The sequence below is a fragment of the Mus musculus genome, chromosome 3, assembly GCF_000001635.26.
Source record: "Mus musculus strain C57BL/6J chromosome 3, GRCm38.p6 C57BL/6J".
Classification (NCBI taxonomy): domain Eukaryota; kingdom Metazoa; phylum Chordata; class Mammalia; order Rodentia; family Muridae; genus Mus; species Mus musculus.
Genome location: NC_000069.6, coordinates 50,534,825 through 50,562,579, shown reverse-complemented (window position 1 = coordinate 50,562,579; position 27,755 = coordinate 50,534,825). Strand labels below are relative to the sequence as shown.

The window sequence follows — 27,755 nt, the reverse complement described above, 5'->3', positions numbered from 1 at the left end:
CCGAAAATCTAGACCCAGATTTAAAAACATTTCTCATGATGATGGTAGAGGACATCAAGAAGGACTTTCATAACTCACTTAAAGAAATACAGGAGAGCACTGCTAAAGAGTTACAGGCCCTTAAAGAAAAACAGGAAAACACAATGAAACAGGTAGAAGTCCTTAAAGAAAAACAGGAAAACACATCCAAACAGGTGATGGAAATGAACAAAACCATACTAGAACTAAAAAGGGAAGTAGACACAATAAAGAAAACCCAAAGCGAGGCAACGCTGGAGATAGAAACCCTAGGAAAGAGATCTGGAACCACAGATGTGAGCATCAGCAACAGAATACAAGAAATGGAAGAGAGAATCTCAGGTGCAGAAGATTCCATAGAGAACATCGGCACAACAATCAAAGAAAATACAAAAATGCAAAAGGATCCTAACTCAAAACATCCAGGAAATCCAGGACACAATGAGAAGACCAAACCTACAGATAATAGGAGTTGATGAGAATGAAGATTTTCAACTTAAAGGGCCAGCTAATATCTTCAACAAAATAATAGAAGAAAACTTCCCAAACATAAAGAAAGAGATGCCCATGATCATACAAGAAGCCTACAGAACTCCAAATAGACTGGACCAGAAAAGAAATTCCTCCAGACACATAATAATCAGAACAACAAATGCACTAAATATAGATAGAATATTAAAAGCAGTAAGGGAGAAAAGTCAAGTAACATATAAAGGCAGACCTATCGGAATTACACCAGACTTTTCACCAGAGACTATGAAAGCCAGAAGAGCCTGGACAAATGTTATACAGACACTAAGAGAACACAAATGCCAGCCCAGGCTACTATACCCAGCCAAACTCTCAATTACCATAGATGTAGAAACCAAAGTATTCCATGACAAAACCAAATTCACACATTATCTTTCCAAGAATCCAGCCCTTCAAAGGATAATATCAGGAAAAAAAAAAACAAAAACAACAAAAAAAAACAATACAAGGACAGAAATCACGCCCTAGAAAAAGCAAGAAAGTAGTCCCTCAACGAACCAAAAAGAAGACTGCCACAAGAAAAGAATGCTAACTCTAACAACAAAAATAAAAGGAAGCAACAATTACTTTTCCTTAATATCTATTAATATCAACAGACTCAATTCCCCAATAAAAAGATATAGACTAACAGAATGGCTACACAAACAGGACCCAACATTCTGCTGCTTACAGGAAACCCATCTCAGGGAAAAAGACAGACAATACCTCAGAGTGAAAGGCTGGAAAACAATTTTCCAAGCAAATGGTCTGAAAAAACAAGCTGGAGTAGCCATTTTGATATCGAATAAATTCGACTTCCAACCCAAAGTTATCAAAAAAGACAAGGAGGGACACTTCATACTCATCAATGGTAAAATCCTCCAAGAGGAACTATCAATTCTGAATATCTATGCCCCAAATGCAAGGGCAGCCACATTCATTAAAGACACCTTAGTAAAGCTCAAAGAACACATTGAACCTCACACAATAATTGTGGGAGACTTCAACACACCACTTTCATCAATAGACAGATTGTGGAAACAGAAACTAAACAGGGACACAGTGAAACTAACAGAAGTTATGAAACAAATGGACTTAACAGATATCTACAGAACATTTTATCCTAAAACAAAAGGATATACCTTCTTCTCAGCACCTCATGGGACCTTCTCCAAAATTGACCATATAATTGGTCATAAAACAGGCCTCAACAGATACAAAAATATTGAAATTGTCCCATGCATCCTTTCAGACCACCATGGACTAAGGCTGATCTTCAATAACAACATAAATAATGGGAAGCCAACTTTCACGTGGAAACTGAATAACACTCTTCTCAATGATACCTTGGTCAAGGATGGAATAAAGAAAGAAATTAAAGGCTTTTTAGAGTTTAATGAAAATGAAGCCACAACATACCCAAACCTATGGGACACAATGAAAGCATTTCTAAGAGGGAAACTCATAGCTCTGAGTGCCTCCAAGAAGAAACTGGAGAGAGCACACACTAGCAGCTTGACAACACATCTAAAAGCTCTAGAAAAAAAGGAAGAAAATTCACCAAAGAGTAGATGGCAGGAAATAATCAAACTCAGGGGTGAAATCAACCAAGTGGAAACAAGAAGAACTATTCAAAGAATTAACCAAACGAGGAGTTGGTTCTTTGAGAAAATCAACAAGATAGATAAACCCTTAGCTAGACTCACTAGAGGGCACAGGGACAAAATCCTAATTAACAAAATCAGAAATGAAAAGGGAGACATAACAACAGATCCTGAAGAAATCCAAAACACCATCAGATCCTTCTACAAAAGGCTATACTCAACAAAACTGGAAAACCTGGACGAAATGGACAAATTTCTGGACAGATACCAGGTACCAAAGTTAAATCAGGATCAAGTTAACCATCTAAACAGTCCCATATCCCCTAAAAAAATAGAAGCAGTTATTTATAGTCTCCCAGCCAAAAAAAACCCCGGACCAGACGGGTTTAGTGCAGAGTTCTATCAGACCTTCATAGAAGATCTAATTCCAGTTCTGCACAAACTCTTTCACAAAATAGAAGTAGAAGGTACTCTACCTAACTCATTTTATGAAGCCACAATTACTCTGATACCTAAACCACAGAAAGATCCAACAAAGATAGAGAACTTCAGACAAATTTCTCTTATGAATATCGATGCAAAAATACTCAATAAAATTCTCGCTAACCAAATCCAAGAACACATTAAAGCAATCATCCATCCTGACCAAGTAGGTTTTATTCCAGGGATGCAGAGATGGTTTAATATACGAAAATCCATCAATGTAATCCATTATATAAACAAACTCAAAGACAAAAACCACATGATCATCTCGTTAGATGCAGAAAAAGCATTTGACAAGATTCAACACCCATTCATGATAAAAGTTTTGGAAAGATCAGGAATTCAAGGCCCATACCTAAACATGATAAAAGCAATCTACAGCAAACCAGTAGCCAACATCAAAGTAAATGGAGAGAAGCTGGAAGCAATCCCACTAAAATCAGGGACTAGACAAGGCTGCCCACTTTCTCCCTACCTCTTCAACATAGTACTTGAAGTCCTAGCCAGAGCAATTCGACAACAAAAGGAGATCAAGGGGATACAAATTGGAAAAGAGGAAGTCAAAATATCACTTTTTGCAGATGATATGATAGTATATATAAGTGACCCTAAAAATTCCACCAGAGAATTCCTAAACCTGATAAACAGCATCGGTGAAGTAGCTGGATATAAAATTAACTCAAACAAGTCAATAGCCTTTCTCTACACAAAGAATAAACAGGCTGAGAAAGAAATTAGGGAAACAACACCCTTCTCAATAGTCACAAATAATATAAAATATCTTGGCATGACTCTAACTAAGGAAGTGAAAGATCTGTATGATAAGAACTTCAAGTCTCTGAAGAAAGAAATTAAAGAAGATCTCAGAAGATGGAAAGATCTCTCATGCTCATGGATTGACAGGATCAACATTGTAAAAATGGCTATCTTGCCAAAAGCAATCTACAGATTCAATGCAATCCCCATCAAAACTCCAACTCAATTCTTCAAAGAATTAGAAAGAGCAATCTGAAAATTCATCTGGAATAACAAAAAACCTAGGATAGCAAAAACTCTTCTCAAGGATAAAAGAACCTCTGGTGGAATCACCATGCCTGACCTAAAGCTTTACTACAGAGCAATTGTGACGAAAACTGCATGGTACTGGTACAATGACAGACAAGTAGACCAATGGAATAGAATTGAAGACCCAGAAATGAACCCACACACCTATGGTCACTTGATCTTCGACAAGGGAGCTAAAACCATCCAGTGGAAGAAAGACAGCATTTTCAACAATTGGTGCTGGCACAACTGGTTGTTATCATGTAGAAGAATGCGAATTGATCCATACCTATCTCCTTGTACTAAGGTCAAATCTAAGTGGATCAAGGAACTTCACATAAAACCAGAGACACTGAAACTTATAGAGGAGAAAGTGGGGAAAAGCCTTGAAGATATGGGCACAGGGGAAAAATTCCTGAACAGAACAGCAATGGCTTGTGCTGTAAGATCGAGAATCAATAAATGGGACCTCATGAAACTCCAAAGCTTCTGCGAGGCAAAAGACACTGTCAATAAGACAAAAAGACCACCAACAGATTGGGAAAGGATCTTTACCTATCCTAAATCAGATAGGGGACTAATATCCAACATATATAAAGAACTCAAGAAGGTGGACTTCAGAAAATCAAATAACCCCATTAAAAAATGGGGCTCAGAACTGAACAAAGAATTCTCACCTGAGGAATACCGAATGGCAGAGAAGCACCTGAAAAAATGTTCAACATCCTTAATCATCAGGGAAATGCAAATCAAAACAACCCTGAGATTCCACCTCACACCAGTCAGAATGGCTAAGATCAAAAATTCAGGTGACAGCAGATGCTGGCGAGGATGTGGAGAAAGAGGAACACTCCTCCATTGTTGGTGGGATTGCAGGCTTGTACAACCACTCTGGAAATCAGTCTGGCGGTTCTTCAGAAAATTGGACATAGTACTACCGGAGGATCCAGCAATACCTCTCCTGGGCATATATCCAGAAGATGTCCCAACCGGTAAGAAGGACACATGCTCCACTATGTTCATAGCAGCCTTATTTATAATAGCCAGATGCTGGAAAGAACCCAGATGCCCCTCAACGGAGGAATGGATACAGAAAATGTGGTACATTTACCCAATTGAGTACTACTCAGGTATTAAAAAGAATGAATTTATGAAATTCCTAACCAAATGGATGGACCTGGAGGGCATCATCCTGAGTGAGGTAACACATTCACAAAGGAACTCTCACACAATATGTACTCACTGATAAGTGGATATTAGCCCAAAACCTAGGATACCCAAGATATAAGATACAATTTGCTAAACATGAAACTCAAGAAGAATGAAGACTGAAGTGTGGACACTATGCCCCTCCTTAGAAGTGTGAACAAAACACCCATGGAAGGAGTTACAGAGACAAAGTTCGGAGCTGAGACGAAATGATGGACCATGTAGAGACTGCCATATCCAGGGATCCACCCCATAATCAGCTTCCAAATGCTGACACCATTGCATATACTAGCAAGATTTTTTCAAAAGGACCCAGATGTAGCTGTCTCTTGTGAGACTATGCCGGGGTCTAGCAAACACAGAAGTGGATGCTCATAGTCAGCTATTGGATGGATCACAGGGCTCCCAATGGAGGAGCTAGAGAAAGTACCCAAGGAGCTAAAGGGATCTGCAACCCTATAGGTGGAACAACATTATGAACTAACCAGTACCCCGGAGCTCTTGACTCTAGCTGCATATGTATCAAAAGATGGCCTAGTCGGCCATCACTGAAAAGAGAGGCCCATTGGACACGTAAACTATATATGCCCCAGTACAGGGGAACGCCAGGCCCAAAAATAAAAAAATAAAATAAAAAATAAAAAATGGGAATGAGTGGGTAGGGAAGTGGGGGGGGATGGTATGGGGGACTTTTTGGATAGCATTGGAAATGTAATTGAGGAAAATATGTAATAATAAAAAAAAAACAGACACTAACATGTGATGGAGGCAAGGTCTTACCCTGTCAGGGCTCAAGGTCAAATCCAGCTGAAGGAAGACAATCATACTTGATGGAAGTGATCAGTGGGCTACACAGCTTCACACTTAAGCTTGGGAGTGCCTGCCACTACCCTCATTTTTAGATATTGCTCCCTCCCTTTTAATTTCTTTATTTTTCTCTTCTATTACATCCCTGACTTCAGTTTTTACTCTCACCTGTCTCTCATTCCTTCCCCCACACTTCCCTTCTCCGCCAAGTGCCACCACTTCCTCCTCTACCCCTTCCTCCTCTTTCCCTTCTTCCTCCCCCTCCTCTCCTCTTCTTCCTCTTCCTCCATTTCCCTTCAGAAAAGTGCAGGCTTCCCAAGGATATCAACCATACATGCACACCAAATCTTGCTTTTCTTGATGGTTGACAACTTTGAGGTCTAGTAGGATATTACCTTGCTATTGTCATGATAGCACCAACTTTCTGTCTTCTCTTTTAGAGAACTAATCTGTGTAGTGGGTTGAATCAGACTGTCCCCATAGACTCGTATATTCACAAGCTTAGTCCCCAGTTGAAGAGCTATCAGGGAGTGTTAAGAGGTATAGACTTGTTGGAGGTGGTGTGTCCCTAGGGGTAGGCATGAAATCACAACAGGCCAAGTGCCTTGCTCTTTTTCTTCTCCTCAAGGGTGAGAAAGTTATGCTTTCAGTTACTTCTCTAGTATCATGTGTGCTTGAGTGCTGCCATGCTCCCTGCCATGATGAATGGACCATGCCCCAGAAACTATAAGTAAGCCCCAGTTGAACACTTTTGTTTATAAAAGATGCCTTGGTCCTTATGTCATCCTCACAGTGATAGAAGAGTGACTAAGGCAACCTGGAATGCCTGTCTCAAATTTCCTTGAATTCTCCTTTTGTACCAGACTCAGAAAGTAAAGTTACAGGGAGCAGTGAAGGTATCAGGAGGCTAGAGTCACAGGTACACTTTCAACTGTCAACATACTCTTTGGAATTACATGTGTAGAATTCAGAAGGTTCAAGCAACAAGGAAAAGTAAAATAGAAGACACTATTGCACCTGAAGCTGAAGCACTGTCCAGGAAACCTTTAATGGACAACAAGATTGCAAGATGATAATTGGATCTCAAAGACGAACTAATGGTGGCATCTGAAATTTAAATGTTCCCTGGCCTGGAGTCCTGGCTCAGGTATATACATAAGCTCAATGCTAGACTGTATCTTGCCTCTGACCTTGGAACCATCTTTTGCACCAATCTCACTAGGTATCTAACAGGTTGAGCATTTAGTGCACCAGCCTTGGAGTATTTTTTTTTCTTTATTTTCTTTGCTTGCTTCCTTCTTCCCTTCCCTCTCTCTTCCTAACCTTCTTTCCATTTCCTTTACCCTCCCTCCTTATCTACCTTTCTCTCTCCCTCCTTGTTTTCTTTATTGCTTTCTTTGACAAGGTCTTGTTATGGATCCAACCTGGCCTTGATCTTGACATCTCAGTTTCCTGAGAACAAGGATGACTAGTGCAGAATACTATAACTCGGTCAGTTCAATTCTTTCTACAGGTAGATAGCTGATTTCAACCAGTTTAGTCATGTAGCATTTCATCTAACTTGTGTTATCTTTCATTGTGACCCTTAACTTCCTGTGGTTTGATGTGAAACCCACCTTTGTTTGAAAGAATTCTTTTTGGCTCTCTAATTCAGTTGAGTGTGGAGGGGCTTCTGGAAGATCAATAAATCAGTATAATAGCTTTCTATCTTGGGAAAAATCTCATGCTTGCTTAATAATACTGTGCAAAGGCTATCATGTTGGGTCTCAAATTGAAATTCTATAGGTCTATGCTTTCTATACAAGAAGCTAAACTGGGCTAACTCTGTGGGCTTGTCAGCTCATGATTCTACATGACTGAATCTTCTGTTCTGTTTCCCAAAGGAGAAGCAATGCTGGAAGGAGTCCGCTGTGAACACCAAATGATTAAAGTCTTGTGTTTTACAGCACTTTTTTTCTTGTCGTCTCTTTTGAAGACTTCATTGTGTATTTTCATTGTACATGGCCTTGTCCTACAAGAGGACACTTCCATGCAAGTATACATTCATGTGATTATTCCTCCCCTGCACCTTCATCTTTGCTTCTTTTTGTCTCTCTTTATTCCCATCAGACTCCTTTGCTCTTCTAGACTGGTTCCCTTCTATTTTCACATCACATATACATATCTGATTTTATGTCTTGATTAAACATCTTAGAACCAGAAATGAGAGCACATGGACAATATTTGCTTTTCTAAGACTGGCTTAATTCACTTAGTATGATTGTTACTGGTGGCATGCATTTCCTGTAAGTGACATAACTTCACTTTTAATGAGAAAAAAACACTCTATTGTTTTCTTTTCTTTATCCATTACTCTGTTGTTAGATATGTTGGCTGGTTATGTATTTTCATTGCAGTAATGTGATATGTTGACTTTATGTCGTTTGGGTAAGTACCAAGGTCTTAGCCAGCATGGTCACATGATAACTCTATCTTTAGTTTTATGAAAAAAAAAACAAACAAACCTGCATACTGATTTTCAAAGTGGTTTGACCAGTTTTAACTCTCACCAGCACTGTGTAAGGGCTCACCTTTCACCTTTATCCACACCACTGCTATCCTTGGTTGCTATTTATTGTCTCAATGGCTGCCATTCAGATTAGGGTCAGGTGAAATGTCAAGGAAGTTTTAATAGACCTTTTATTACCTAGGAAATGGACATTATAAAAGACCATAATCTTTCTACACTTTCAGTGGACTAACATATGGATAGGGAGAAGTGGTGTGTGTTTACATGATATATGGCAAACATATATGTGTATGTGTGTGTATGAATACATATGTAGTATAATGACACATATATAATAATATAGGAATATTATTATAAAACACATATTTGACTCTATTCTGGTGCTAACAGATAAACATGCTAGTTCATAGTCTCCAGATTCAGATTTGTGTAAAGAGGGTAGCTACAGTCCCCTTAAGTTCATTATGTTACCAATCTCCACAGAAACTTAGTACTTAGTAGATCCAAGCTCATAAAATGAGGCTGACTGCTGTTGAAAGAACTCTTTTTGTCTAACCCAGGTTTATTGTCATAAGAGTTTAGATAGAGTGTCATAGCCAAGTGGCTGCTTTTGCCATCACTGTGACAAGACTGTGCATACAGATGCAATTTCAGGGAAAAACAGTTTATTGTGACTGATAGTTAAAGCTATAGCCTTTTAGGCTATAAGAAGGCTTGGCAGTAGGGAGCCATAGCAATGATGACAGAAACGTGGGCATCTGCTCTTTTCGTCTGTTACCCACCAAACGGCAGAGAGAACTCAGGGGACAAGGAGGAGAGAGTCTAACTCTCATGACCCAGTTCCCAGTGATCCACTTCCTCCAGCTGAGCTCTTCTTCCTAAAGATTATACAAGCTCCCCATGATTAGCCACTCTTCTTACATGTGAGCCTTTCACATAATAACCATAACTTTCCCTCTCAGTAGCTACTGAGAGAGCAGAAACTCTTTTTATTACTAGACTTTACTATTTCAGAGACCTGCACTTCCAGATATACAAGTGGGGGGGGGAGTCTGGGTTTAGAATACGACTAAATATAGGGGCCTGGCAGGAGAGAGGTTTATATCTGGTTACAGTCAAATGGTCTGATACCTATAGAGGACACTGGAAAGTACAGGGTACACACTGATATTTGATATGTTCTCCAGTACCCAGATTCCTCATATACCCAGTAAAATGTCACATAGGCTTGCTTTAGCTTGTGCATTAAGCATGGTTAATCAGGTTACTTTGAAAACCTGTAAGGGCCTCTGGAAACAAAAAGATCATGTTTGAAAACATTATTAAAGGCTCCTTTGTGTATCTTTCACCTCTCATTAAAAAAAAAATAAGTGGCAACCCTTGATTCATGTTTTAGGCTCCAGGGCCCCTTCTATCTTTGTTAATGGGCATGCTAACTTCTTTTAGACAATACATCTTTTGTCTGTGTCTCAAGATATCTCAAGATTTTCCTGGGCCAATCATTATCAAAACCCCAGAACCCATATGATCTGGTCTGACGAAAGTTTCAAGGCTCATGGAGTTTTCAAACTGGAAGCAATTCTGACTAAAACCAAAACCAAACCAACAAACCAAACAAACAAAAAATTCAATAGGTAAGGCAAATAAACTTTAGAATTATGTCCAACTTCAATTATGAAGAAATGTGATCTAAGACTGTATTCACCTACACAAAATCAACGTTCGCATTGTTATGAAGTTTCTTGCTTATGAGTTCAGGGAAGTCATATGGTCAAACCACTTATCTGTTGTACTAAAGTAGACATAAATGAATGCAATACTTCCTCCAGTATACCAGGACTAGACTCCAAATACATAGTAGTAGATTTCATGCTTCAAATGTGGTCATTTCCCTAGTGAATGCTGTCAGCTCTGGGGTATTGCATAGCTAGTGGTGATTTAGCAGACGACTCTATTTCACTTGACCTATAAATTAGAACTGTTAAGATTTCGAGCCAGCAAAGCTTATCATAGCTGAGCTGCTAGGTTATTATGTCCTTGTAGAAGGGATTGGGTCTCAATCTTGTCCTTATAGTTTTGCCGTGTTGACTTGGAAAAATTATTCCAGCTTTGTACATTTCAATTTATTTATTCCTAGAATTAGGACAAAATATCCTTTTATGGGCAGTTTTATATAGGCTTATACATTTAAACTACTTTAGAAGAGAAATTGATAAACTTTCCCCCAAATGGTAAGTAAAATATTAATAAAAACCATGACTGAGTGTGTGTATTGCCATTTTCTTCATCTAAAAAGGTTTTATCTTTACTTTACTGTGGTGATAGTAAATGAAACTCACAGGCAGACACAAATATATATACTGACACCCATCACACACACACAAACACACACACACACACAAAGAGAGAGAGACAAACAGAGATACAGAGAGAGGGGCGCGAGAGGGAAAGAGATGGGGGAAGGGGAGGAGGGAGGGAGGGAGGGAGGGAGAGAGAGAGAGAGAGAGAGAGAGAGAGAGAGAGAGAGAGAGAGAGAGAGAGAGAGAGAGAGGCTGATAGGCAACAACCACTACATTGAAATTATTTCTGTATTTCTTTCTGGTGAAAACAAAAACTCAGATCTTACCCCTATTCCATTGAAGGAAAAGTAGTCCCCTTTCAGATAAATCTTTTAGATTCTACAATTCTCTGAAGTTTCCTGATTTTAAAGGGTATTTATGTAATAAGTCAGGGTGAGCGGTTCTCCTGGTTAGATTTCTGTTGGGCAGAGCTTTTTCATAGCTGCTTTTAGATGTGGGCTGCTCAGCTCCTCACTGCAGTTGGAGGCCACTCAGTTGGTGAATAAGATGAACTCCTCATCAGGCAGTGCTGTTTCTTCATGGGTTTATACATGTATGTCCATCTGATGCCAAGGTTGTGTTTGTGTAGTTCTAGAGACTGGTTCAGTTGTTGTTCTTTTATTTATTTATTTTAAGCCTACACAAAGTACATAAAATATCTATTATGGTCAGGGCATATATAACACAGTACCAGTTTGCTGATAATGTATTTTTCAGATGCCTACATTCCAAGTTAGCACTCAGGCCATGGTACCAGAGGGTGCTCATGACTTGGGACTGTAATTGATGCTTTCTAACCATTTGGTAACAGTTAGAAACTCTAGTTAACACATGAGGCTGCATCTAAAGCAGCCAGGGCACTGCAGCACTGCCCTTTTCTATATCAACTCTTACGTTTTCAACTAGAAGATAACTGACTGGTGGTTTGAAATTTGGAAAAAGAAGAAAGAATGCCTAGGGGGGAAATATATTCAGACCTTCTGAACCCAAATGTGGTGACTGCAGTAGTAAGATGATTTCCCCTCCTGAATTCACAATGTTTTCTACTGAGCTGCTGGTATTGCGGTACTGGATTAAATTGAAATCCTCACTTAAACTGAAGAATGAGAGCAGGAGACCAAGTGCATGTGGCTGCATATAGTCTTGGAGCAGAGTCTGCCCTTGAAAGCACTTCCTGCTGCCTTGACAGTTTCTCTGTCTCTCAGACTATGGAAATAATGACTTCAGTGGAGTTGCTCTTTTTCCTGTTCGATGTTGTAGTCTTTCGCCCTGTCCATGTTTCTCCTTAATTAGGATGATCTGCCATTTCCCACTACTGGAAGTTATGTAAAAGCCATGATTCTCCAGGCTTTTAGGTAGTGAGCAACATGATCAGTAAGGCCAGCTTCTGGCAGGAAAATGAAATCATTTTTATGTTAAATAAAATAACTGCAGGATCACATCCATATCCTAACTCTGACTGGGGAATGATAAAAGATGAAGTCAGAGGGTAGAACTCTTTGATCAAATGGATTGCCTTTAGACAAAGCTTATAAGAAAGAATCACAGCACCAAAGCCACACAGCTGTAAGCCCAATACAGTATTTTTTTTAAAGCCACTTAAAGGAATCTGAGATTAACAAAGAAAAGTCTCATTAGGGATGCTGGCAGGAAGCTACAAAAGGACAGCTTTGTTTTCCTATACACGGGCCTGGGCCACAGCAGAAATGAACATTGGGAAACTACAATGCCCTGGACACTGCATTTGTCTAAAGAAGTATTCCAGAGAACCCCCAAATGCTATTTCACAATGTTCTTGCATGCTAATCAAAACATGCCAGTGGGTGGGGCAAAAGGTCTGACCTCTTCATGTGTTTTCATATTTGCTGCAAGGTTTAGATTGAACTCATAGAAGTCTCTGGGGGAGCTGAATATCAATAGAATGAGCGGGAGCACAGAGGGAGGCTGGACAAATTTGGGGCAGTCTGGAGAACAGAACTCTGTCCCATGATTCATTTCTCTCACGTAAAGCTGATACTTGCTCTTCTTAGATTGTGACAGTGCAAGAAACAGCATGGTTGTGCCCTTGAAAAAAAAATTTAATGAACACAGGCAGAAGCGTTAATCTTCAAGAGACTTTTGTTTTCTCTTCTTCAGAAGCAGCTTCGCTGGGCTGAAATGATGGCCTCTTAGCCACATGAAGACCAACCCCTTCTAAACAAAGGCAATATTTAAGAATTGTCAGCGAACACTCTGGATGTGTAGTTTTCTGAGTGTTCATTTTCAAACAGTGGATTGAAATCAGTGCAGCAAAGATGTCTGTGATCCACATGATGCAGATAACCCCAGTAGCCATCTGTGTTACTCCATCAAGGACATCCTTTCATGCTTGAGCCACACACAGTATGGAAAGATGATTTTGACTGGAGTCATGTTTATGGCATTTTTCCTTTCCTATCTTAACTTAAAGCTACTGTAAGTTGTTGATCCAACACACAAGCATATGCACACAGATAAATGCATGTGTACACACATGAGAGAGAGAGAGAGAGAGAGAGAGAGAGAGAGAGAGAGAGAGAGAGAGAGAGAGAGAGAGAGAGAGAATGAGAGAGGGGAGAGGGGAATGAGGAAGTATATGGTGACCTTAATCTGTACTGAATCCTGTCTTTTCCTCTAAGGCTTTCAATCGACAATACAAACCATTTGGATGTGTCCATGGTGGAGAAGAGCCACAGTGTAATTATTAGCCTCAGGTAAGCGAGGGCCATCTCTCACACTCCTGCTCTGTAGTGCTGACTGAACACTGGTGGAATGCAGTTTCAGCCCTCAGAAAAGTGGGCACACATCTGAGAAGCCTGTGGTCTGTAATTATTTGGGGGCTGACAGTTGCTGAACACCCTCTCTAACAATACTTGACACATGTCTTAACACTTTACTCAAGCAGAGAGCAAACTACATTGCAACCACTACAGGAGCCAGAGCCCAGTGCCAGCTTGCTATTCATCCCTCCTAGAGTCAGTTTCGGGGAGAGTGTTCCAGGACTCTATCTAAGGTAACACTTAGATGTCTTAACTAGAGTTATAATCTCTGCTGTTTAGATTATGGGACTCAGGGAAGGGAGTTGATGGGAAGTCTTAGAGCCATGGACAAATTCCGAGCTCCACAGAAAAGTGCCCTGTAAATCCAAGATATAATTATCTAGATCCCTGTGGTCATCATTTCTACTGTAACAAGTTTGTAGATGTTTGGATTGAAATAAAAAGAGGGTTATGGAATGTGTTTCTCAGAGCTGGGAAACCTGTGGGCTCTGGGAAGCCAAGGCTGCCTTCTAGCCAAGTCCTCAGGGCCTGTTGACTCACCCACTTTTACAGGCAAGTAGTGACACCATCCATTTCATTCCCCACCAGGGCCATGCCCTGTATTTGGGTCACCTGATTAAGTGTGACTATTACGGCTAATAAGGAATCTAAATTCGAGTCTAATGAACAGCACAGAGAAATAATCGGAGAGAAAATTGTACCTCTGTTATTTCATGAGATTGTATATTGAAAGAAAGATGAACATCTCATACAGAAGATGATGGTGAGGATGAACAAGGCAAGCTGTAGTGGGCCTGTTCTGATACTCAGACATGTTTAAACTGTATTCTCAAGAATGTAGGAGCTGTTGTTAAATGAAGAGAGCAGAGACATGCACAGTGTCAGGGCAGTGAAGACAGTAAAAGAAAACCTTCAATGGAGGTTTAGCTTCCTAAAGGGCTTTTGTGTTACTATTAAAATAGTAAGCATGATGCACCAGTTCAAACAAAGGAAAGAGATCGAATAACATGTGAAGAAATTTATTGAATTGCATCATATTGTCCTGTTTCTGTTTGCAAAGATGGAGGAAATCTCTGTGGTCATCTGAAACATAGGAGGCCTGTAGACAATTAGGTTTTAAAAGCTAAAAGGGCTTTTAGGAATTATGACTTTCTCAGTCTACATTGATGTACCAACTGGGTTCTAATGATCTGGAATCAAGATCTTGCCTTTTCTTAAACCACTTGTTTAGAGGTTGACCTTTGCATTTCCTAAGCTGATCCAAGTTGAAGAACTCTTTAAGCTACAATGTCCTCAATGCAATTTCTGTCTGTCTATTTTCAGAGACCCAGATTTGAATGATGAAATATTACAAATCAAGGCATAGACTTGCAAAGTTGGTATTTAAAACTGGGTTTGCTCCTACCAGTTATCACATACCCCATGACTTTAGGGAGACAAGTCTACTGGATTTTTTGGATACCTGTACTTTCCAGTCTTACTTCAAGTGAGAGGGGAGTAAAAGGGGACTAGATGAAGACTCTACAATAGTCAGTTTCCTATTATTGTAATAAACAGTGGGAAAAGCTAATGCTGGTGTTGACTAAATTTTGAAATTTTAGTCCAGGATTGCTCAACCCAGTTTCTTCGGGTCTGTACTAGTACATCACAGCAGAGGACCAGAAAACACAAATGTAGAGACTGAGCCTCAATTGTTTCCTTCAAGAGCATATCTCAAGTGACCTATATACCTCTCATTAGGCTCTATTTCCTAAATATTTACCACTAGCACAGCACCACTCTGTTAAACAAACCTTTATCATATGAACATCTGGGGACAATGGGCAATATTTAAACTATGGGAAACATATAACTTGAAATATTCTAATAAAATTATTAGAACTAATAAATTTGCCATATTAAAAGATATAAACCACTATCTAAAACTCAGCACTTCTTTATGCCAATACCAAATTATCTAAAATTGAAATCAAGAAAGAAACCTTACAGATATGGAAATATTAACGAGGAAAAAGTTTAACCAAAGACATAAAAGATCTCTATAATGAAAACCTTGGATGTGGTATATTGAATAGGAAACAAAATAAATAGAACAATCAGGCAAACAAAGAAAACCAAAACAGAAAAAACAAAAAAAGGAAGAAAGAAAAGAAAGTGACTGATCTGGGGCACAAGTCCCTTCCGCTCGACTCGAGACTCGAGCCCCGGGCTACCTTGCCAGCAGAGTCTTGCCCAACACCCGCAAGAGCCCACACGGGACTCCCCACGGGACCCTAAGACCTCTGGTGAGTGGACCACAGTGCCTGCCCCAATCCAATCACGCGGAACTTGAGACTGCGGTACATAGGGAAGCAGGCTACCCGGGCTTGATCTGGGGCACAAACCCCTTCCACTCCACTCGAGCCCCAGGCTACCTTGCCAGCTGAGTCGCCTGACACCCGCAAGGGCCCACACAGGATTCCACACGTGATCCTAAGACCTCTAGTGAGTGGAACACAACTTCTGCCAGGAGTCTGGTTCGAACACCAGATATCTGGGTACCTGCCTTGCAAGAAGAGAGCTTGCCTGCAGAGAATACTCTGCCCACTGAAACTAAGGAGAGTGCTACCCTCCAGGTCTGCTCATAGAGGCTAACAGAGTCACCTGAAGAAGAAGCTCTTAACAGTGACAACTAAAACAGCTAGCTTCAGAGATTACCAGATGGCAAAAGGCAAACGTAAGAATCCTACTAACAGAAATCAAGACCACTCACCATCATCAGAACGCAGCACTCCCACCCCACCTAGTCCTGGGCACCCCAACACAACCGAAAATCTAGACCCAGATTTAAAAACATTTCTCATGATGATGATAGAGGACATTAAGAAGGACTTTCATAAGTCACTTAAAGATTTACAGGAGAGCACTGCTAAAGAGTTACAGGCTCTTAAAGAAAAGCAGGAAAACACAGCCAAACAGGTGATGGAAATGAACAAAACCATACTAGAACTAAAAGGGGAAGTAGACACAATAAAGAAAACCCAAAGCGAGGCAACGCTGGAGATAGAAACCCTAGGAAAGAGATCTGGAACCATAGATGCGAGCATCAGCAACAGAATACAAGAAATGGAAGAGAGAATCTCAGGTGCAGAAGATTCCATAGAGAACATCGACACAACAGTCAAAGAAAATACAAAATGCAAAAGGATCCTAACTCAAAACATCCAGGTAATCCAGGACACAATGAGAAGACCAAACCTACGGATAATAGGAATTGATGAGAATGAAGATTTTCAACTTAAAGGGCCAGCTAATATCTTCAACAAAATAATAGAAGAAAACTTCCCAAACATAAAAAAAGAGATGCCCATGATCATACAAGAAGCATACAGAACTCCAAATAGACTGGACCAGAAAAGAAATTCCTCCAGACACATAATAATCAGAACAACAAATGCACTAAATAAAGATAGAATATTAAAAGCAGTAAGGGAGAAAGGTCAAGTAACATATAAAGGAAGGCCTATCAGAATTACACCAGACTTTTCACCAGAGACTATGAAAGCCAGAAGAGCCTGGACAGATGTTATACAGACACTAAGAGAACACAAATGCCAGCCCAGGCTACTATACCCGGCCAAACTCTCAATTACCATAGATGGAGAAACCAAAGTATTCCACGACAAAACCAAGTTCACACAATATCTTTCCACGAATCCAGCCCTTCAAAGGATAATAACAGAAAAGAAGCAATACAAGGACGGAAATCACGCCCTAGAACAACCAAGAAAGTAATCATTCAACAAACCAAAAAGAAGACAGCCACAAGAACAGAATGCCAACTCTAACAACAAAAATAAAAGGGAGCAACAATTACTTTTCCTTAATATCTCTTAATATCAATGGACTCAATTCCCCAATAAAAAGACATAGACTAACAGACTGGCTACACAAACAGGACCCAACATTCTGCTGCTTACAGGAAACCCCTCTCAGGGAAAAAGACAGACACTACCTCAGAGTGAAAGGCTGGAAAACAATTTTCCAAGCAAATGGACTGAAGAAACAAGCTGGAGTAGCCATTTTAATATCGGATAAAATCGACTTCCAACCCAAAGTTATCAAAAAAGACAAGGAGGGACACTTCATACTCATCAAAGGTAAAATCCTCCAAGAGGAACTCTCAATTCTGAATATCTACGCACCAAATGCTAGGGCAGCCACATTCATTAGAGACACTTTAGTAAAGCTCAAAGCATACATTGCACCTCACACAATAATAGTGGGAGACTTCAACACACCACTTTCTTCAAAGGACAGATCGTGGAAACAGAAACTAAACAGGGACACAGTGAAACTAACAGAAGTTATGAAACAAATGGACCTGACAGATATCTACAGAACATTTTATCCTAAAACAAAAGGATATACCTTCTTCTCAGCACCTCACGGGACCTTCTCCAAAATTGACCATATAATTGGTCACAAAACAGGCCTCAATAGATACAAAAATATTGAAATTGTCCCATGTATCCTATCAGACCACCATGGCCTAAGACTGATCTTCAATAACAACATAAATAATGGAAAGCCAACATTCACGTGGAAACTGAATAACACTCTTCTCAATGATACCTTGGTCAAGGAAGGAATAAAGAAAGAAATTAAAGACTTTTTAGAGTTTAATGAAAATGAAGCCACAACGTACCCAAACCTATGGGACACAATGAAAGCATTTCTAAGAGGGAAACTCATATCGCTGAGTGCCTCCAAGAAGAAACAGGAGACAGCACATACTAGCAGCTTGACAACACAGCTAAAAGCCCTAGAAAAAAAGGAAGCAAATTCACCCAAGAGGAGTAGACGGCAGGAAATAATCAAACTCAGGGGTGAAATCAACCAAGTGGAAACAAGAAGAACTATTCAAAGAATTAACCAAACGAGGAGTTGGTTCTTTGAGAAAATCAACAAGATAGATAAACCCTTAGCTAGACTCACTAAAGGGCACAGGGACAAAATCCTAATTAACAAAATCAGAAATGAAAAGGGAGACATAACAACAGATCCTGAAGAAATCCAAAACACCATCAGATCCTTCTACAAAAGGCTATACTCAACAAAACTGGAAAACCTGGACGAAATGGACAAATTTCTGGACAGATACCAGGTACCAAAGTTGAATCAGGATCAAGTTGACCATCTAAACAGTCCCATATCACCTAAAGAAATAGAAGCAGTTATTAATAGTCTCCCAACCAAAAAAAGCCCAGGACCAGATGGGTTTAGTGCAGAGTTCTACCAGACCTTCAAAGAAGATCTAATTCCAATTCTGCACAAACTATTTCACAAAATAGAAGTAGAAGGTACTCTACCTAACTCATTTTATGAAGCCACAATTACTCTGATACCTAAACCACAGAAAGACCCAACAAAGATAGAGAACTTCAGACCAATTTCTCTTATGAATATCGATGCAAAAATCCTCAATAAAATTCTCGCTAACCGAATCCAAGAACACATTAAAGCAATCATCCATCCTGACCAAGTAGGTTTTATTCCAGGGATGCAGGGATGGTTTAATATACGAAAATCCATCAATGTAATCCACTATATAAACAAACTCAAAGACAAAAACCACATGATCATCTCGTTAGATGCAGAAAAAGCATTTGACAAGATCCAACACCCATTCATGATAAAAGTTTTGGAAAGATCAGGAATTCAAGGCCCATACCTAAACATGATAAAAGCAATCTACAGCAAACCAGTAGCCAACATCAAAGTAAATGGAGAGAAGCTGGAAGCAATCCCACTAAAATCAGGGACTAGACAAGGCTGCCCACTTTCTCCCTACCTTTTCAACATAGTACTTGAAGTATTAGCCAGAGCAATTCGACAACAAAAGGAGATCAAGGGGATACAAATTGGAAAAGAGGAAGTCAAAATATCACTTTTTGCAGATGATATGATAGTATATATAAGTGACCCTAAAAATTCTACCAGAGAACTCCTAAACCTGATAAACAGCTTCGGTGAAGTAGCTGGATATAAAATAAACTCAAACAAGTCAATGGCCTTTCTCTATACAAAGAATAAACAGGCTGAGAAAGAAATTAGGGAAACAACACCCTTCTCAATAGTCACAAATAATATAAAATATCTTGGCGTGACTCTAACTAAGGAAGTGAAAGATCTGTATGATAAAAACTTCAAATCTCTGAAGAAAGAAATTAAGGAAGATCTCAGAAGATGGAAAGATCTCCGATGCTCATGGATTGGCAGGATCAACATTGTAAAAATGGCTATCTTGCCAAAAGCAATCTACAGATTCAATGCAATCCCCATCAAAATTCCAACTCAATTCTTCAACGAATTGGAAGGAGCAATTTGCAAATTCGTCTGGAATAACAAAAAACCTAGGATAGCAAAAAGTCTTCTCAAGGATAAAAGAACTTCTGGCGGAATCACCATGCCAGACCTAAAGCTTTACTACAGAGCAATTGTGATAAAAACTGCATGGTACTGGTATAGAGACAGACAAGTAGACCAATGGAATAGAATTGAAGACCCAGAAATGAACCCACACACCTATGGTCACTTGATCTTCGACAAGGGAGCTAAAACCATCCAGTGGAAGAAAGACAGCATTTTCAACAATTGGTGGTGGCACAACTGGTTGTTATCGTGTAGAAGAATGCGAATCGATCCATACTTATCTCCTTGTACTAAGGTCAAATCTAAGTGGATCAAGGAACTTCACATAAAACCAGAGACACTGAAACTTATAGAGGAGAAAGTGGGGAAAACCCTTGAAGATATGGGCACAGGGGAAAAATTCCTGAATAGAACAGCAATGGCTTGTGCTGTAAGATCGAGAATTGACAAATGGGACCTAATGAAACTCCAAAGTTTCTGCAAGGCAAAAGACACCGTCAATAAGACAAAAAGACCACCAACAGATTGGGAAAGGATCTTTACCTATCCTAAATCAGATAGGGGACTAATATCCAACATATATAAAGAACTCAAGAAGGTGGACTTCAGAAAATCAAATAACCCCATTAAAAAATGGGGCTCAGAACTGAACAAAGAATTCTCACCTGAGGAATACCGAATGGCAGAGAAGCACTTGAAAAAATGTTCAACATCCTTAATCATCAGGGAAATGCAAATCAAAACAACCCTGAGATTCCACCTCACACCAGTCAGAATGGCTAAGATCAAAAATTCAGGTGACAGCAGATGCTGGCGAGGATGTGGAGAAAGAGGAACACTCCTCCATTGTTGGTGGGAGTGCAGGCTTGTACAACCACTCTGGAAATCAGTCTGGCGGTTCCTCAGAAAACTGGACATAGTACTATCGGAGGATCCAGCAATACCTCTCCTGGGCATATATCCAGAAGATGCCCCAACTGGTAAGAAGGACACATGCTCCACTATGTTCATAGCAGCCTTATTTATAATAGCCAGAAGCTGGAAAGAACCTAGATGCCCCTCAACAGAGGAATGGATACAGAAAATGTGGTACATCTACACAATGGAGTACTACTCAGCTATTAAAAAGAATGAATTTATGAAATTCCTAGCCAAATGGATGGACCTGGAGGGCATCATCCTGAGTGAGGTAACACATTCACAAAGAAACTCACACAATATGTATTCACTGATAAGTGGATATTAGCCCCAAACCTAGGATACCCAAGATATAAGATATAATTTGCTAAACACATGATACTCAAGAAGAATGAAGACTGAAGTGTGGACACTATGCCCCTCCTTAGATTTGGGAACAAAACACCCATGGAAGGAGTTACAGAGACGGAGTTTGGAGCTGAGATGAAAGGATGGACCATGTAGAGACTGCCATATCCAGGGATCCACCCCATAATCAGCATCCAAACGCTGACACCATTGCATACACTAGCAAGATTTTATTGAAAGGACGCAGATGTAGCTGTCTCTTGTGAGACTATGCCGGGGCCCAGCAAACACAGAAGTGGATGCTCACAGTCAGCTAATGGATGGATCATAGGGCTCCCAATGGAGGAGCTAGAGAAAGTAGCCAAGGAGCTAAAGGGATCTGCAACCCTATAGGTGGAACAACATTATGAGCTAACCAGTACCCCGGAGCTCTTGACTCTAGCTGCATATATATCAAAAGATGGCCTAGTCGGCCATCACTGGAAAGAGAGGCCCATTGGACTTGCAAACTTTATATGCCCCAGTACAGGGGAACACCAGGGCCAAAAAGGGGGAGTGGGTGGGCAGGGGAGTGGGGGTGGGTGGATATGGGGGACTTTTGGTATAGCATTGGAAATGTAAATGAGTTAAATACCTAATAAAAAATGGAAAACAAAAAAGAGATGCCAAAAAAAAAAAAAAAAAAAGAAAAGAAAGTGAAAAGATATCCCATGTTCATGAAAGGTTCAAAGTGTTCTGTAAAGTTGAAAACTCGATCTCTTTATTGTATTTTTTTGTATTGTGTGCATGTGCTCACATACCATGCCACATGCCATGGAGTCAGAGAACTTATGGGAGTCTTTTCTCTCCTTCTACCCTGTGGGTTCCTTAAATCAAACCCTATCTAAGATTTGTAGTAAGAATCTTTACCCACTGAATCATCTCACCAGCCCCAGGCTCAGGATATTTTAAATGTTCATATTATTCAGAATGATCTACAGGTTAAATGCAATCCTTGTCAAAATGCTGAGGATATTCTTCTAAGAACTGGGGAACATTCCTAAAAATTTCATTGAGTCACAGAGATCTCAAGTTGTTAATGCAATTTTGAGCAAAAATAAAGCAAAGCAAAATTTTTATTGTATATTATTTGACTTCAGGATATAGCATGAAGCTGTGGTCATCAAAAGAACACAATATTGTAAGAAAGAAAGACACATAAATAGTTAGTAAAACAGAACAGAGAGTTTAGAAGTAAAGTCCTACGTCAACAGCCAACCTACTTCCCACTAAAGTATGGAAAGTCTTTTTTGGTTAATTCAGAATAAAACTAAATGCAGATTTTTACAATTTCCAAAATGCAATCTTGACTGAATTATAGACATAAATATTAGACTGGGAATCTATGACATTGCTATTTTAAAAACAAAACAAAACAAAAACAGAAACAAAAACAAAACAACAACAACAACAAAACCCAGGAGAAATGTTGCCTAAAAACAGAATGGAGAAGACCTTTAGGGAGCAAGATTCTAAAACTGCAAGAAACAAAGCAAAACAAAATTACAAAAGATGACATCAAACTAAAATGTTGCTACACAGCCAAGGAAGGATGCATTAAAGTGGACAACTGGTAGCATCTGACATAATACTTCCACGCTATACATTGTTCAAGGGATTAATGCATTGGATATAAAAATAATTGCAGAAATTCAATAGAAAAAAGTCAAATCCAAAAGACTTAACTAGATATTTCTCAAAAGAAAATACCACTAATACTTCACTAATAATCAGGGAAATGAAAAATCCATACTATACCCCAGTAGAAATGACTACTATTAAAAATGACTTAACATGACAAGTGCTAACAGGGCCCTTGCATAGTCTTGATTCAAGTTATCAGTTGAAGATGATTGTCTTGTCCAGAGCAGCATGTGTTGGAGCACATAGATCCAAGCCAGTGGTGCTGTTCTTGGTTCTTGTGGAAACTTTGGGATGTTAGTCTCCAGCTTATAGAAATGAGTCATTGAAGATTATAGCGGCCTTAGGGTCTGGTTGCATTCTGGTTTCTGTCTACTACTGTGGTGCAATAAGCTGTGGTTGTTGCCATATCTTTGCTCCCATGATGACCAAAGAGGCTGTGAAATCATGGGTCTGCAAAAATCTAATCTGCTTCTGTGCAGTATCTTCTAGTATCGAATCTGCTTCTGTGAGCTATTTTCTCACAGTGATAAGAAAAGTAATTAATAGAAGTGGGGATTTATCAATTCCTCCCTGCATTAAAATCACAACCACTATAAGTGCCAGTAATTATAACCCACAGCAAAAGAGATTAGCCTGTTACAGAGAAACACAAACTTTCATGTTCAAGGCAGTATTGTTCATAGTAGCCAAGCAATGGAAATAATCTTATGAGTCCATCAAATGATACATGGATTTGCACATACTTCAATAGAATTATATCTAACCAAATGGCAGATGGAATCTTGTCACATGTAACAATATGAATGGAAATATGAAGGGGTGGTTGTTATAAGTGAAGGAAGACAGATAAAGAGAGACACTACTACCTGTCATGAAAAGCCATGTATAGATTGCAAGTAGATTTGTAGTTATCTGAGCTTGAGGCATATGGAGCCGAGAGAAGACAGTATGAAGAAAAGTTGACTGTTGAGTCGGTAAGGCACAATAGATGGACTGTTTAGTCCCTCTGCAATAATATTGTACAGGGGAATATCAAGCAAGAATCACCATGTATTTCAAACAGAAAGGTTGTTATCATAAAAGCACGATAGACATTTGTAGAGATAAAGATATTCAACTCTATTTGAATATCATATAATGTATACATATCTTGAAACATAAGGTGGTACCCATCAAAGTATGTATTTTCAGTGCCTTTAGATAACAATTAAAAATATATGTGTTTAAGGAATAAACCTTGAACACGTGTTGGTCATGATCTTGATGTCTTAAAACATGATGGCAGAGGGGTTCTAGTGGAGTTGTCTCTTCTTGGTAGTAGAGGGCATGTCTCTGGTGAATGAAATGTGCCTGCTCCTTTAAAAACAATGAAATATATTGCTTCTCAGCCTTTTGGCTAAGATCAAGTGTAAAAACAATTGAACAGCACTGTTCTTGTGAATGAACAGGAAACAGAAGACAGCCCTGGATGTCAGATGCCCTCAGTGATAGAAAGAAAAGAGCTGCCTGAGTGTGTAACTGGTTGGTAGTGAAATACAAGTATACACAATGGTACTTGATTTATTCTTGCATCTGTGTTTTGTTTATTTTTGTTTCAGAAGACACAAACAAACGACTTACTCATTTTCTGTGTTCAAAGATTTGAGAAGAATACTGGAAGCATCCTAAGAACCGCCTTATTCAGATTTCTGTTACTCCCCTTAAGATGACACTTGTACTGGGAGTATAAGAGCATGCGGAGACTGTTTTGTCACTGACCTTGTCACACCTCACAGCACTTGATCATAACAGCCCTCTGGAACCAGCATGGGTGGTAGCTGAATTCCTTTAAAACTCCATACATTAAAATGTAAACCAGTCATCTGTCAATATCAATGTCAAAGATTCAAATTTGAATTAGACACATCCCATAGAAAGAACTAAAGGTTAGTGGTTCATTTGGTAGTTTCCAGTGACCAAATGTATGACATTGGAAAAGTCCCTTACATTCCAGAGTCTTGTTTCCCTTAATTGTAGCATAAGAATCTGAGCAGTCCTAAATTCCATAACTATTAAATTGAGTCCTGTGCATGCAGTTCAGTATTGCCCATGATAACCTAAGTTTTCTTCCTGAAAGGTGTGACTATGTAGAGAGAAACAGACAAATGTTCAAGTAATATTGGTGCAGAACAAGCTAGAAGAAACCAGAAGTTAAGGACAGGAAAAGAGTACGTCAGCTGTGGAGGTCTGTTTAGCATGCACAAGGCCCTGGATTCAATCTTTAGCATTGCAAAACAACACACAAACAAAACCATTTAGTTGAACAAGCAAATGAATACAGGAAATGCAGTGCAAAGGAAGATTTAACTAAACTGTCCCCAGTTCTCAAATTTCAGTTTCACACTGACCTTAATTCAGTCTCAGAGAGCTGGGGACAGGAGCCCTTGGTGATAGGGAAAGGTGAACAAGAAGAAGAAGAAGAAGAAGAAGAAGAAGAAGAAGAAGAAGAAGAAGAAGAAGAAGAAGAAGAAGAAGAAGAAGAAGAAGAAGAAGAGAACCAGATTTAGAAAAGGGAGATTGAGACAGACAGGAGTGAAAGCTATATTTACTTCCAAACGTCCTGATAGTTTCATTAAGTTTTATGCCACTGAGCTCTAAATTGCTTGATGTTTTTGTTCCCTAAATACTACATATGTTCTGAAAGTCCATTAAAAGTGACAGAGTTTGGAACAATGGAGTTAAAGCTAAAATTGAGGATTGATAACTTTCACCTACAAAATGAAAGCTAGACAGAACCTGATGATACAGGATTCTGTAGAGAACAGAGGCTCACAGAGGCAGTGGTCGGTAGCGGGGGTGGATGAACTGCAGGGGTAACAGACTGTCTCTGGAGAAAACGAATTTTTTAACTTATTTTTTATTTATTTATTTTTTTTAGCATGACCCCAGTCAAGTCTGAGACTGAAGGCAAATTTGGTATTTCCCATCTACTTTTTATACCATTTTAATTACATGCAAGTATTTTGGGTGAGCAGTACAATAAGGAACTAACAAAGCCTTAAGTGAATTCCTGTGATTACTCCCATGACAGTTGTTTAAAAGGGCTTGTCATAATGACTAAAATACATGAGCCCACTTCCTTGTCCAAGCCCAAACTCTTGCCTGAAGCCTAGTTCTTCTGTTCCACCCAAAGACTAAAATTCCTGCCTTACCCTACTTCCCTATTATAGCCTAAAGTTAGATTCTTGCTGAAATTTACTTCCTTATTATGCCCTAATATAAGATTCATGAATTTTAACCATGTGCAACAGGAAGTCCCCAAGGTTGGTCTGATTTGTGTATCAGTACTAAGCAAGGAATGAGGGTTGAGAGTCAGTGAGGGCTCCCTCAGGGCATCAAGTAGGTATAACTGGAGAGTGGTGTGGACAATTTTAACAGGAAGAGAAAAAATGACTCTATGATGGTCAGCCCAACTTGGGACACTCATATCACTGTCCTCTCCACCAAGGATCAAGAAACTTACCTGCAAAGGGCAGAAAAAGTCTAAGAGCCAGAGGTGGTTAATTACATCAATGAAACATGTTTCCAGGAACAGCTGGGCAAGTGAACTTCTGAATTTACCTTGATTGTAGCAGGAGGTACAAGACCTGACCAAAGTCCACCCAGACAAAATCCCAGCATAGAGCTGCAAAAGGTGGACAGGAAATCCAATGACCATCTGAGGAGCTACTGATATTTGATCACTGTTGGGAGAGGGAGAGCCAGTTTTCTTTAGTCACAAGATTCTCGGGAGGTTCTCTATATCCAAGGGTACCAGGCAAGGAAAGAAGAAGGAGGAGGAGGAGGGGGAGAAGGGGGAGGAGGAGGAGGAGGGGGAGAAGGGGGAGGAGGAGGAGGAGGAAGAGGAGGAGAAGGAGAAGAAGAAGAAGAAGAAGAAGAAGAAGAAGAAGAAGAAGAAGAAGAAGAAGAAGAAGAAGAAGAAGAAGAAGACAAAGGATAACAAAGAAGGAAGCAAGGAAGTGGAGAGTTTGGGATGATGAGGAAGAAAGTGCAGGTTGAATGGGAAGGGATAATGAAAGACCCACAACGTGAGGACTCCTCCACGTTCTGACTCAGGAGAGGCAACACCCCAAATCACTCACAAGAAATGGCCTGATGCAAACTGCAAGAGGACTTTTTATTCTAAGAGCGCTCTGGGGCCCACAGTCATACACCACACAGGGGTAGAGGACTGTGGCGCCCTGAGTGTCTGGGTAAGAGGGTATTTAAAGGAAGAAACCACAACTCAAGGGAATGGGGAGGGCATTGTTGGAAAGTACCAAAAATACCAGTTAAGAGTCAGGAGGAAGTGGAAAGTCAAGACAGTTTTCTATGAGCCTCTAACAACAGCACATTTGTATAGCGGGTTCCAGCAATGGTCAGGGTGGGTCAGGGTGACTTTCTTTGAAAGAACACTCCCTGAACCCAGGAAGCAGATGGGTAGAGGAATGTTGCTATCTGTTTTATGATTAGCATGCCTTGGAGCATTGAGTCACAAAGGTCACATTCCCAAGCCTGGGCCTAAAGACCTAGAATTTTGTGTTTACACTTTTTCAATAGGAAGGTGAAGAACTTGGTGATAGTAGGACCTGAAGACCTGACAGGGAAATGATGTGAATATGTTCAAAATGCATTGTACTGGTGTGGCATTGTTAGTATAGTGGGAGCACAGCTGCCTTTCAAAATACATATGAAATTCTCAAAAAATATTTTATTGTAATGTTTTGAAAAGAAAGTTGTGCCATTGTTTGTTTAAGCATTATTCTGTTCCATTGTATTTAGTGAGTCCCTTGCTGACTTATAGGTGTAGCATTTTGCAAGAGTGTGTGTTGAACAGTTTGGAAGGAAATAGAACTAGAGATTTGGAGAGAAAGTAGATTTAAGATCATCATTCGTACACTCTACACCTGACTTTCCTGCAGAAATATTTTTCCCACTTTCAATAAGTATTGTTCCCTCCCTAAAAGATAGTTTTAAAATTTCTTGAGGTTTTTAAAGTCTTTGAAGTAGATATCTATGATTTTGGTTGAATGTAAATATGTATTGAGCCCAT

General features: G+C 39.6%; 1 long non-coding RNA gene and 1 pseudogene across 4 annotated transcripts in view; one reads left to right on the top strand and one right to left on the bottom strand.

The window, feature by feature from the left end:
• The window catches only part of Gm6209, a 50,631-nt gene extending 24,155 nt beyond the window's left edge, over positions 1 to 26,476 (top strand). For all 4 annotated transcript variants that reach the window (XR_003954471.1, XR_001783827.2, XR_001783828.2 and 1 more), the window contains 3 exons: positions 13,181 to 13,255; positions 13,447 to 13,554; positions 24,283 to 26,476. This is a non-coding gene — a long non-coding RNA (predicted gene 6209). The remainder of the gene's footprint in view (positions 1 to 13,180; positions 13,256 to 13,446; positions 13,555 to 24,282) is intronic.
• On the bottom strand, positions 9,543 to 9,637 carry Gm52657 (annotated as a pseudogene).
• Positions 26,477 to 27,755: the final 1,279 nt, after the last annotated feature.